The following is a 14,252-nucleotide window of genomic DNA, read 5'->3' on the forward strand; positions in this document are numbered from 1 at the left end:
CTTTCTCTCCTTCTCCTGCCCTTCTCCTCCGTCACGGCCCCCGAGATGCCTTTCTCCTCCGTCTCTGCTCGTCTCCGCCGCCGAGCTGCCCTAGCCCTTCCTGTTTCTCTCTTTCTCCATCATCGCCCGAGCTGCCCTAGCCTTTCCTGTTTCTCTCCTTCTCCATCATCGCCCGAGCTGCCCTAGCCCTTTCTGTTCCTCTCCTCCTCCGTCTCCGAGAGAGGGCGACCGCCAGACAATTTTGTTCCGTCTGTTGAAAAATATCGCTCCTTTCTTCCTCTGCTCAACGGAGTCATTGAGGGAGTGATCTGCCCCCGTTGGTCTTTGCCGTTCATTGGCCTCTTCAGTTGGAAGAAGGAAGAAGGAGAGAAAGATGTGGAGCTTTCTGTTTCCGAGTGATTGAAGATTTCAACAGTGGCACTTAAGTGAGTAATCCTCTCTTCTTGATTTTTGCATCCCAAATCGTCTGAAAGTCTAAAAGTTACTGCCCCATTTCAAGTCTCCCTTTTGTCAATTGCATTTTTCTCGTTGGTATGGCCTCTGTATTTGCAAAGTCATGTACGTGGAAATGCTTTTATTCATTGGAAAAGCTATCAAAGTTGCACTAGAATCATATTTGGTTGGCTGCTTCAGCAACCAAGCATGTATTGAAAAAGTTCGAGGTTTTTGTGCCCTGAATTAATGCATAAAATCTTGACATAAAAACAGAGTCGGTGTATATACTAGTCTTTGATCTGTTTCAAGGTTTTCTTTGTTGATTGAAGACATTGTCTTATTATTAGCCTCATTTGCTTGAATTGGGGTCACTTCGTTTTTCTCGTTCCTATTTCTGTGTACTGTGGTGGAAGAGATGATCAGGGAAAATGACCAACCGAAATTCGTCCCTCTTGGATAATACTCCATTTTCTGATCCTGGATTTCGTTCTGGAGTGGCATAGAAGACAAAGAAATATATATCACTTCCTGCATAATTCATTTTAGCTGAATCCCTGCCCACTGTTTGCATCCCATAGCTGAGAAAGATGTACCACACCAAAAAAATGAAACAAATCAGATCCTTAATCAAGGATGCATGCAAACTGTAATCAAGCAAAAATTACGATCTAAAAGTACAAAAAAGTCATCACAAACTAATTTTTTACTTAATTAGCGGTCTCTGTATTCTAACGATTCAGTTAGGTATCTAACTTCCAAACCTACAACTTATTGCAAATTTTACAAATTAATTATATTGTCCAGATTAATTGTCTACCTTCCAAACCTGCAACTTATTGCAAATTTTACAAATTAATTCCATTGACCAGCTATGGTTCCAGGTTGAGATAAAGTTTGTCAAGTCCAAGGTAATTTTTCCTCAATTTCAAAATAATATCAATTATCAAGTGCTTTTTTTCCTTTCTAACGTTGCATTTCCATCCCTAATTTTCATTTCCTTGTCAAAGCAATTTGGTTTCATGCAGGACAACTATGAGATTTTTCAATTCTTTACCAACAGTTTGCATATTGAAGCACATGTTAAACATGAACACAATGAAATGGAGCATGACATAAATCCATAAATGTGTGAAACAATCACAGAAACGACCAGCTTCATATTTCTTAAGTAGAGTTTTAGTTCCTGGTTTTTCCTATTCTCTTTTAGTGTTTTAAATATTTTCAAGAAAGACAAGATGAGACGAGCCTCCTTAATAAGAAGAATGGTTTTATTTAGGTGTGCATGAAAGAGAGCTGGAAAGAAAGGATATAGAAGTTGCAAGATAAAGTAGAAGGAATTAACAGAATCACTATTTATGATTCCTAAAAACAATGAATAAACTGTCAGCATGAGAAACATTTTCACCAATTATTTTTTCCAGTAGATATTGAAGACAAATCTGAACTATACCATCATAATCAGTTGATGCCAAGTAGTTTTTAATATAGTTATTCCAGCATACACAGCTGAGCTTAGATCTGCTTGACATCTCAATCATAGGGTAGTGAATATCAACCATCCCATTCATTAAAGACTGGAACTCAAAGATCTTGACCTTCTTTGATACACCAGCAGCAGCAAAATACTCCTCATCACGGTCAAAACTTAAATAGCAAATAACATTTGCAGAATTGAGGAGATCGCCATTTCTTAAAACACCACGTACTACAAACTTAGAGTATCGTGCATACCTACAGAAGCCATCAAAAAAAGCTCCACGTGTGTCCTCTATTTCAGAATCCTTAGAACCCTCAGCACTATCAGCTGATGGTGAGGAGCATCTATCTTGATTCCTCAGCATGTCCTGTCTGCCCATGTTACATTGTCACTTTCAGCAAGTTTAAGTTTTGAATGCATGGAAAAATATGCATCCTGTAGCTGATTAACATTCTTTAATATCTTGGCTTCATTAGAACATGAGATAGGTGACCAAGAGGAATCTCCCACATTTGTTGCCAAAGATTCTTTATTTTGACATGCTGAACCTAGAAATTTAATGATATCCTGAATTTGAGTTCTCAGGTCATTGCCTGCTTTATCCTCATTGTGTGACTTCAACAGAAAGGAATTACCTTGCAACAGTGCTTGCCTTCTCTCAACTTCCAACTTCTTCTAGGCTTCCGATATCTTCAACCAGCTTACAGGATAGTGTGTGCTTCTGCTCTTTCAAGGTTACAAGGAAATGCAACAACAACTCTGATTCAACATCTTCTTCATCAAGGGATAGAGCTGAATGTTTTTCCACTGAAATCTCAGGTGATTCAAAGATCAATCCTGATTGCAGCACTTCCCTGTTTGTTATACCAAAGGATGAAAAATGAAAAGCCTCCATGTCTAAGCAGAGATGCCAAACTTCAACTAACTTGATAAGGTAGACAATCAAGACTTCCATTCTCTGGAGGCCTATGCTATTTACCAAATAAAGTACATGAAATTGCTCTCTTTCTCTCTCTCTCTAAACAACATTTTAGATGAAAACTGTAAGCAAAAAGTCCTACCACATTATAATTAATATACCAATAAATCAGTCCAAATAAAGGTAGAATAAATGCAAATTTCATAAAAATTTCCAATGCATATTGTTCAAATAAGCTGAACGTACGTTGATTGCATGACATACTGGTTTAATACAAAACATGTCTATTACGTGTTTTTCTAACAACATGTCTGTTAAGTGTTTTTCTGACATAGCTCACACAAAATCACTTAAAGTAATGTTGTGAACACAGATCTGAACAAGTATAAAAAAACAGAAGCTAGACTATCTCAGTAAAAGCCAAAAATCAATGCATTGCTTCTTCTGGCTCTGCCATGCATTCCTTGCACATATCACTGAAGACAATTTCTTCATCATCGTTTAAACTAATCGGTGGGGTGTGATATGTTGATTGTTACAGTCGGCAGCCTTAGAGAGAGAAAACGTAACTTCATTCACTAACCCTAATCTCCATAATAAAGAGATTAGGGTTGAAGAGAGATTTACAAAGACATCAACAGAAAATAGAGGAATGTTTAAAAAGACCTCCTAACTATTAAATATTGCAAAGAACCACTTAGAAACATAAACTCTTCTAATTCAACACTCCCCTTCAAGCTGGAGTATACATATTAATCATGCTCAGCTTGTCACAACATTTAGAATAGTCACCAATAGGATGAGCCTTATTGAAGACATCTGCAGCTTGATCTTCTAATGATACATGAATGGTGGTTATGGTTCCTCCTTGAACGAGATCCTGAATGTAATGGCAATCCACTTCAATATGTTTAGTTCTTTCATGGAAAACTAGATTATTCACAATGTATGTGGCTGCTCGATTGTCACAATACATCTTCATGGAAAGCGAAATCAACACACTTAGGCTAGATAGCATGGATTTAGCCCAAGTCATTTCGGCGGCAGTTTGAGCCATAGCTCTGTATTCAGATTCTGCACTAGATCTTGACACCACACCTTGCTTTTTGCTTCTCCAAGATATAAGGTTGCCTCCCACAAATACACAGAATCATGTGGTAGATTTCCTGTCTTCGACTGAGCCAGTATAGTCAGCATCACTATAGGCTTCCACTTCCAGGGTCTTGCCTTTTGTGAACAAAAGTCATTTGCCATGAGATGATTTCAGATATTTGACCACCATTAAAGCAGCATCCCAATGAACTTTCCTAGGTCTTTTCATAAATTGACTTAGTTTCCCCACTGTAAAACTAATGTCTGGTCTGGTCACAGTAACATAGAGTAGCTTTCCAATAAGAGACATGTATGATCAAGAATCGACTAATTCTGATTGGTCATCATAAAGATGTATGCATGGATTCATAGGTAGATTGGCCGGTTTAGCTCCTAGCATCTCGGTGTCTTACAATAAATCTAGAACATACTTTCGTTGAGAGAGAATTACACCTTCCCTGTTGCGAGCCACCTCTATTCCCAAGAAATATCGTAGTTGACCAAGATCTTTCGTCACAAAGTGTTTTTGAAGGAACAACTTTGTATCAAAAATTTCTTGATCGGAGTTACCTGTCAGGATAATATCATCAACATAAACCACTAGAACGGTCATGCCCCTGGAATTCTTCTTGATAAACAGAGAATGATCAAGAGGGGATCTCGCAAAGCCACAGTTTGAGACTGCCTCAGAGAACTTGTGAAACTAAGTACGAGGACTCTGCTTGAGTCCATAAATAGCTTTCTTCAGTTTGCACACTTTTCCACACTCCTCCTGTCGTTCAAACCCTGGTGATTGTTGCATATAGACAGTCTCATCAAGATCACCGTACAAAAAAGCATTTTTGATATCAAGCTGATACATGTGCCAGTCATGGTGTACAGCCACAGAGATGATAAGATGAATGGTCCCCAACCGAGCAACAGGAGAGAAAGTCTCGAAGAAATCAATCTCATAAGTGTGCGTGTAGCCCTTAGCAACCAACCGAGCTTTGTATCTTTCCATAAAACCATCAAAATTATATTTCACTGTGAATACCCACTTGGAGCCAACAATGTCACAACCAGGAGAAAGATCAACAAGTTCCCAAGTGTCTCGCTGAACTAATGCATCTATCTCTTTTTGCATAGCTTGTCTCCATTGGGTATCTAATAAGGCCTGTTGGTAACAAGTAGAAACTGCATGGGCCACCAGAGCTTGAATAAACTGTTGCATACTTTGTCGCTTGCCTTTACGAAGAGCAATAGGTAAGTCCTGACAGAGATTAGACGGACTAGGTATACTCACTTCAGATGTACTTACCTCCTGAGAAGCGGTTGAGGAAGGATCATGAGAAGGGTCCTGTCGACGTGTGTAGACCAGCGGAGGATCACGAAACTTGGACACTACAATGAGAGAATCCCCAGAAGGAGACTTGTAAGGGAATGACTCCAAAGGAATAGGAGAAATAGGTAGTGGGTAAGATGACAATGGCATCTCAGTAGAGGTAGGTGAGGAACTATAATAAGGCTGAGACTCAAAGAATGTCACGTCCGCACTGATATACTCTTTTTGAGTCAAGGGGTCAAAGCATTTGTAACCTTTATGATTTCTGGAGTAGCCAATAAAGATACACTTAATGGCTTGGGCACTCAATTTATCACGTGTGGGTCCAGGTATGTGAACGAAGCATGTGCAACCAAATACTTTGGGAGCTACTGGAAACAAGGATCGTTGTGGGTACACAAGTTTAATGGGAACATTGTTGTCAATGGAGGATGAGGGTAAATGGTTGGTCAAGTAACAGGCAGTGAGGATGACATCTCCCCAAAAATATGCAGATAGATTAGTATGAAGCATTAGAGAACGTGCCACATTTAAAAGTTGGCGATGTTTCCGCTCAGCTACTTCATTTTGTTGGGAGGTATGGGGACAAGTAAACTGAGGAGAAATGTCATTATCAGAGTAAAATTTCATTAAGGTAGATGCCTTGAACTCAAGAGCATTATCAGTGTGAACGCTTTTAACAAGAATAAGGTTCTTGAGAGTGCATATGACATCAGACCTTTCTTTCAAAAAAAAAACCCAAGTGCCTCGAGAATAATCATCAACAATGACAAGGACATAACGAAATCTAGACCTACTAGCAACTCTGCTAGGACCCCACACATCAACATGAAAAAGATCAAATAGTCCACAACTGGACGGACTAAGATTCGATGAATAACTGCTACGAGTGTGCTTGCCAAGTTGACAGGCCTCACACTGGAAGGACTCTGGAACTGATAGATGAGGAGTAGGTGACGGAGCTTGGAGACAGATGGATGACCAAGTCTGAGATGCCACTGGAAGGAGGAGGACAATGAAGAAGTCGAGACGACTGCATTACCCACAGAATCAGACAGGAAGTAGATGCCCCCTTTCTCATAGCCTCCACCAATCGTCTTCCCAGTTTGCAAGTCCTGAAATGAGCATACACCAGAGTCAAATGTAACACGATAATGTAAATCATTAATCAATTGTCCAACTGATAAAAAATTAGTGGGAAACTTAGGAGCATATAACACATTAGGAATTGTCATAGACTGAGAAATCTTAATATCTCCATTACCCATAATAGGAGACCATCTATCATCTGCAAGTCTCACATGACGTGTCTGAGGTAATGAGTGTAGCACGATAAACATAGAAGGCCTACTACAAAAGTGTCTCAATGCTCCTGAATCAATAATCCAAGTAGTACATGTATCATGTGGAGTAGTATCAACGGACATAGCACTATCTATCATAACTGTAGAGGCCGACGGTTGAGTAGATCTGTGTGCTAAGAACTCCTCATACTCTGACTTGTTGATATTCACAATCACAGTCTCAGGATTGAAAGAAGGTAAAGACCCCTCTACTACTAATGAAGCTGCCTGGATAGATCCAATATGAGACTGTAATGAATTTTTGCCCTGCTTAGATGCAATACCTTTTCCTAGGGGTATAGCGGAAGGACGACCAAGCTTATCCCAACATCTGTCTTCCAACTTAGGAGCATCTAACTTTACAGTAGAGCCATAAGAAAAAAGATTGCCTGTGTTCTTATGCTCATATTGTGTCTCTGTCTTACCTTCAACGGCCATAGTGCACGACTTGACAATGTGATCTTAATCTGGTTGCACTATGATACAATCAATAGTATAGCGCGCAACAATCAACTTGAGAAAACTTAGGCAGCTGATATATATATATATATTTTCTTGCACCAAAAGCAGTCCTTAAAAAGAATTTTTGTAAACTTGCTGCTCAGTAAATCAGTCCACCAATCACAACAATCAATAAATGAACAAGAATATACGAACTTCTTGTTCAAAATAGGCCACCAGGCTTCTACGTATCCACATATGCATATGAAAAAAACTTTCTTGTTCAAATCAGTCCACCAATCACAACAATCAATAAATGAACAGGAATATATGAACTTGTTGTTCAAAACAGTCCACCAGGCTTCTACGTATCCACATATACATATAAAAAAACTTTGTTGTTCCAAATCAGTCCACCAAATTATAAAACAAACATTCAATCTGATAAAAAAAATATACCCAATGTGCAGCTACTCTACTTGCAGCCACTTTTCCACAGTCATCAAAAATATGATAAGAATATGGTCCACGTGTATTTAATCTTCCACGAGCCCAGATTTGAACTGAATCCACATGCAGCTACGCTTCCCATGAGCCTAGATCTGAATAATAATGGAGTCCATGTGCTGCTATTCATCCACGAAGCTAGATCTGACTTACAACTTTCCACTGCAACTCCCACGCAGTTGCTTATGCTCCACTACATCCACGTTGGGGACCTAATCACAAATACCTTTCACATGTGATTAGGTTCCCCTTTCTCGCTGCTTCACTATCTTTCGATCAGCAGAGAGAAGAGAGAAAGGAAGGATAGAGGAAGATAAGAAGTGGGAAGAGATGGGAGAGGAAGAGGAGAAGGGGTCGCCGGAAAATCACGACAGCCACCGGCGGAGAAGGGTGGAGATCGCCGGCTCTGATACCATGTTACAGCCGGCAACCGTAGAGAGAGAAAACGTAACTTCATTCACTAACCCTAATCTCCATAATAAAGAGATTAGGGTTGAAGAGAGATTTACAAAGACATCAACAGAAAATGGAGGAATGTTTAAAGAGACCTCCTAACTATTAAATATTGCAAAGAACCACCTAGAAACATAAACTCTTCTAATTCAACATTGACAACCAACACTTTATTTTCATACTCTAGCTTTGTTCTTTTTGCTTGTCTTCCATGTGAAATTTGGGATTTTGCACCGGTTACCCACCGGTCTGGCTATAGTTCTATGCTTGGTTGCCGGACAATATACGGTCAGATTCTTGTGGGAGGATGAGGATGGTAGGAAGCATTTGCATCTCATTTCTAGAAACAGGCATGCAAACCTCACAAGGAAGGGGGTATCTATAACAACCCGACCCACTCCTGGGCTCGTGCCCCTGGTTCGGCGGATCCCAACCCACCTCCTAGTAGTTTCGGCTCCAACCTCAAAAAGGCTAGAAACCAGGACAATCATCTCATTAATAGCTTCCCATTATAAGCCCTTGAAAATCCCTCACAATTTTCGATACGGGACTAAACTTCTCGGGTGTTACAATCCACCCCCCTTAAGGCACATACGTCCGCGCGTGTGGGGCCACAGGTCCGAGTGTTGAAACTGCTCTGATACCACTATAACAACCTGACCCACTCCTGGGCTCGAGCCCCTGGTTCGGCGGATCCCAACCCGCCCCCTAGCAGTTTCGGCTCCAACCTCAAAAAGGCTAGAAACCAGGACAATCATCTCATTAATAACTTCCCATTATAAACCCTTGAAGATCTCCCACAATCTTCGATACGGGACTAAACTTCTGGGGTGTTACAGTATCAGTCTCAAACCTATGGTAGAGTACAACAGGGCCATTCTTGCCTCGAGATGGTGCAAGATAGTCAACGGGAACAACTGCCTTGCAAGTTGGATGTTCAAGCGACATCTCACTGGCTGCTCCAACATGTGGGTAAAATAAACGCAAGCAGAGGCTCTAGGAATTGGACCACTGATGTGGGGCTGGAGTATGGTTGCCAACCAAGTTTGTTGGGAGATTTGTCATTGAGACAAGGTTAAGATTTGGCATGATAGGGGGAGGGTGTCAGCCCCTTTAGTTTTCAACATAAAGGCAAGGATTAGGGTAAGGTTGAAGCGGATCTTAACACCACGATTAATAACTGATGAGAAGACAGTTACAACATCGTGCAAGGATTTGTCAATTTATTCTTTTCTTATTGATTTTGCTCTTGTTGCCATTTACATTTTGTATAGCCGTTAATGGAACATTGAGGAAAACTCCTTCCTTGTAAATCTTTCCTCAACGACGACATATATTCATTGTAAATATGTAAAACGGTAATGACAAACAAAGCAAGGCTGCGTGATGTTATTGTTGTGGATGTAGGATTTACAAATTCGAACCACGTTAATCCTGTTAGAAATTAAGGCCTAGACATCATGTAAGTATACATATATATATTTTTCATATGTACTATCATACATTTAATTTCATGTATGATTTGTATATATATATATATATATATATATATATATATATATATATATATATATATGTATGTATGTATGCATAGGTGTTTATGTAGTTTATTTTATGTACCCTTTTTTATTTCTTTTTTCCTTTTTCTGTTTTTACCTTTTTTTATTGTAAAAGGGGAACTAGTTGTTGGACCAGCTTCCAACGGCTAGATTTCTAGCCGTTGGAGCTGGCCCAACAGCCAACTCCTCCCTTCTTTCCTCCTTTCTTTGCTTTATAAACAAGGGACTGCTGTCCCTTGTTTTGGTTAAGGCTTTTAGGCCTCTCTTGTGTATTCTTCTCTTGAGATTAATATATTTGGTATCTTCTCCTCAAGTTTGAGGTTTGACTTTGTGTTATCCATTGAAGTTGTTGGGATCTTCAAGAGTGTATCTCTTGAAGCAGCATTTGCATTCTCAAGATCGGGCCTGATTTACATGGTATCAGAGCCTCATTTTGGCTCTTTGTCTTGTTGACTTTCAAGCTTGAAGTTTCAGTTATTTCTCTTCCTTTGGAGCTGTGAAGCACTCCAAGTGTTCGATATATTGTTCGCTGAGATTTGACACAAGAAGGTGCTGTTATTTTGCTGGCCTCTTTTAGTGATATTTGTGACGGGATAAAGCTTCCTTGGTGGTGAAGATTGTGGCAGTCCTTAGCACGTCAAAAGCTTCTTTTTTTGTGGCTGTTTTTTCATCCTAGCACTACCTCAACGTCTCTTCTACAAGGTACACATTATGGATGAAAGAACTTCTTCTACTCCTCTCCCTAAACTTACTTCATCAAATTATGTTTCTTGGGCAAAAACTACGGAACATTTTATTAGAAGTAAAGGCCTATGGGGACTTGTTGATGGGTCTAAAAGTGAACCTCAATTAGTCCTCACCAAAACCATAGATGGTAAAGCCCAAGAACTAGATGGAGTTGAAAAAGACAAGGTTATGAATGAATATGAGAGAAGATGGGAAGAGTGGAAGATAGGACACCACAAGATTATCACTTGGATTATTGCTTGTGTTGATACTACAACCATGGGTCAAATAGCAAAACAGAATTTTGATCATGAAGCTTGGGAATTCCTCAAGAAAACCCACACTATGAAGGATGTGGCTTACATGTGCAATCTTCAAATGAAGATTTCAAGTCTTCAACAAGGGGATAAGTCCATTAAAGAATACGTTGGAGAAATGGAGCAATTATGGGACGAAATTGCTCTATTTGAACCCGAATGGTATGATCCAAGAGACATTGGAGTTAGAGAAAAACAAATCCAACGGGAGAAATTTTATAAATTCATTCTTGGTCTTAGATCGAAATATGATGGAGTCAAAACTTCCTTGCTCCATAGGCATAAAGTACCATCTATGAATGAAGCCATAGCGGAACTTCAAATGGAGGAGAATAGACTCAATTTTTCCAAAGAAAAGAGTGAGAATGTTCTTGCTACCTCATGACCCGGTGCTCATATGAGAACTTATAGGCCTCCTCACTTTAATCGAAACTATGAGAATAACAATAATGGCAACAAGAAGATCATATGTTTCCATTGTCAAGAAGAAGGACATACTAAACTTAGATGTCCTAAATTGAGGAGATTTGATAAAAAGACAAGTGTGGCTGGGACAATGTATGAAGAAAGCAATCGATTTGACCTAGACAAGCTTGTAAGTGCCCTCCAACCAAAGCTTATTGATGCTCTTCAACCGCTTTTCAATGGAGGAGGGACTTCTCCAATCTCCGGAGCAACGGTGGCATCTACATCATCAAGTAAGTACTCTTGGATTCTTGATTCCGGAGCTTCATTTCATATGACCCCTTGTAGTTCTTTACTTACCGAATGCACTAAGGAAGAAGTGTGCCCATTTGTTAAAACCGCCGATGGAACTCCTCTTGAAATCAAATGTGTTGGGAATATTGATCAAAATTTTAATTCAAAAGTTTTTAAAATACCAAAAGTTAGATTTATTCCTAAACTTAACTTAAATCTCTTGTCAGTTTCTCAAATAACAAATCATGGATGTGATATTGTCTTCTCACAAAATAAATTTTTGATACAGGACCATCTTTCCAAGAAGACGATTGGGGAAGGTTCTAGAAAAAATGATCTCTACTATGTTGATTATTTGGATCTTTCCAACCCTACTTGCAATGTAGTCAAGAAGAGTGACATTCAAATTTGGCATCAAAGACTTGGGCATTCAAGTTTAGGAAAAATGTCTTGTATCCCTTTTTTGGAAGAGAAATGTAAAGAAATGATCTCTTGTGATGATTGTATTAAAGCCAAAATTAAGGCTTTACCTTTTGGAAATAGAAATTTTATTGCAAAAGCACCTTTTGAATTAGTGCATTCGGATGTATGGGGTCCCGCTCCTATTATGTCTAAAGGCGGTTTGCTTTATTATGTCATTTTTGTGGACGATTACTCTCGATATGATTGGGTTTACTTTCTTAAATGCAAATCGGAAGTCTTTATGAATGTCAAAAACTTTTACAACATGATCAAAACACAATTTGATGCAAACCTTAAAATTTTTAGAAGTGATTTCGGGAGAGAATTTATTTTAAATGAATTTGAAGAATTCCTAAAGAAAAAAAGAGTTATACACCAAAAGTCTTGTCCCAAGACTCCCCAACAAAACGGAGTCGCCGAAAGAAAACATAGACATATTCTTGAAACAACAAGAGCTCTTATATAAAAAAAATGTTCCAAAAAATTTTTGGGCTGAAGCGATTTTAACATCCATTTACTTGATTAATAGAATGCCCTCTAAAGTTTTAGAAAACATTTCACCTTTCCAAAAACTTTTTAATTTGGAGCCAATTTATAAAAGATTCAAAGTTTTTGGTTGCAAATGTTACATTCTAAATGACAAAAATGACAAACTTTCATCTAAAGCTATTCAATGTGTCTTTATTGGCTATTCTGAAACTCAAAAATGATATAGATGCTATGATATTGAAAAAGATAAGGTGTATGTTTCAAGAAATGTGATATTTTTAGAAGAAGAAAATGACTTTAATGAAGATAAACCCAAGCATGAAGACGACTATTCCTTTTTATGGATAAATGATGATGATGATGATGATGTTTTGCATTCTTCATATGATGATGCTCTAAATGAGGTTGATAGCACTTCTTTTAATAGACCACCAAGGGAAGTTATAGTTTATAAGAGAAGGTCTCAACAAAACATCTAAGAGTCTCAACCTACTCTTAGGAGATCTCAAAGAGATATTCATCCACCTCAAAAATTTGTCTCCTACGAGTCATTTTCCCCAAAACATAGAGCTTGCTTATTAGCTATTCACTCTCTTGATGAACCTTCATCCTATTTTGAAGCTAAAGCTAACCCACATTGGGTTGAAGCCATGAACAATGAACTTAAAGCCCTTGAAAATAATAAAACTTGGGACATTGTGTCTCTTCCTATCGGAAAAAAGACAATAGGATGTAGGTGGGTTTGCAAAATCAAGACTAGAAGTGACGGATCACTTGAAAGATATAAAGCTAGACTAGTTGCCAAAGGATATGCCCAAGAATATGGGATTGATTATGAAGAAACTTTTGTCCCTGTCGCCCGTATGACCTCTGTTAGAGCTCTTATTGTTGTTGCTTCAATTAAACAATGGTCCATATATCAATTGGATGTCAAAAATACTTTTTTGAATAGTTACTTAACTGAGGAGGTATGCATGGACTCACCCCCTGGGCTTGATTTACCTCAAGGAAAAGTTCTTTATCTTAGAAAGGCACTATATGGTTTGAAACAAGCTCCAAAAGCTTGGTTCGACATGTTTAGCAATGTTATGTTTAAACAAGGTTTTAAATCATGTTATTTTGACATTGCTATGTTTGTTAAAAATACTGCTATAGGTATAATTGTGTTACTTTTATATGTAGATGATATGATTATTACAGGTGATGATGCCAATGGAATTATGCAGGTAAAGGATTTTCTAAAGAATGAATTTGAAATGACTGATTTGGGTAAACTAACATATTTCCTTGGTATTGAAGTAGCTTATAGTAGAAGAGGATATTTACTCTCATAGATGAAGTTTGCCAATGACATTATAAACAGATCAGGAATCACTGATGACAAGGTGGTTGACACTCTTGAAGCATTAGGAGTAAAGATGAAGATTGATGATGGAGAGCTTTTAGAAAATCTCACTCCATTTCGTTAATTGGTTGGAGCTCTCACATATTTATCCATCACAAGGCCTGACATATCACATGTTGTACATGTCATAAGTCAGTTTCAACAAAGACCCACTTTTGTACACATGGGAGCCGCTTTGAGGACTGTTCGATATGTCAAACACACTATCACTAAGGGCCTTTTTCTATCCTCCTCATCAAACTTGAATATGATTGCCTATACTGATGCTGATTGGGGTGGAGATCCTAATAATAAGCATTCCACCACTGGTTTTTGTGTTTTTCTAGGTGACTCTCTTATTTGGAGATGCAAAAAACAAAATAAAGTCTCTTTATCTTCAACCGAAGCAGAGTATCGTGCCATGGCCACCACCACTATGGAGATTGTATGGTTAAAAAGCTTATTGAAGGACATTGGAATTGACTTAAATGAAGCCACCAAGCTTTGCTGTGACAATAAAAGTGTCATCTACATTGCTAGCAATCATACTTTTCATAAAAGGACAAAGCATATTGAAATGGATTGTCACTATGTGAGAGAAGAATATCTTAGCCGAACAATCAAT

The sequence above is a fragment of the Nymphaea colorata genome, chromosome 12, assembly GCF_008831285.2.
Source record: "Nymphaea colorata isolate Beijing-Zhang1983 chromosome 12, ASM883128v2, whole genome shotgun sequence".
Taxonomy (NCBI): domain Eukaryota; kingdom Viridiplantae; phylum Streptophyta; class Magnoliopsida; order Nymphaeales; family Nymphaeaceae; genus Nymphaea; species Nymphaea colorata.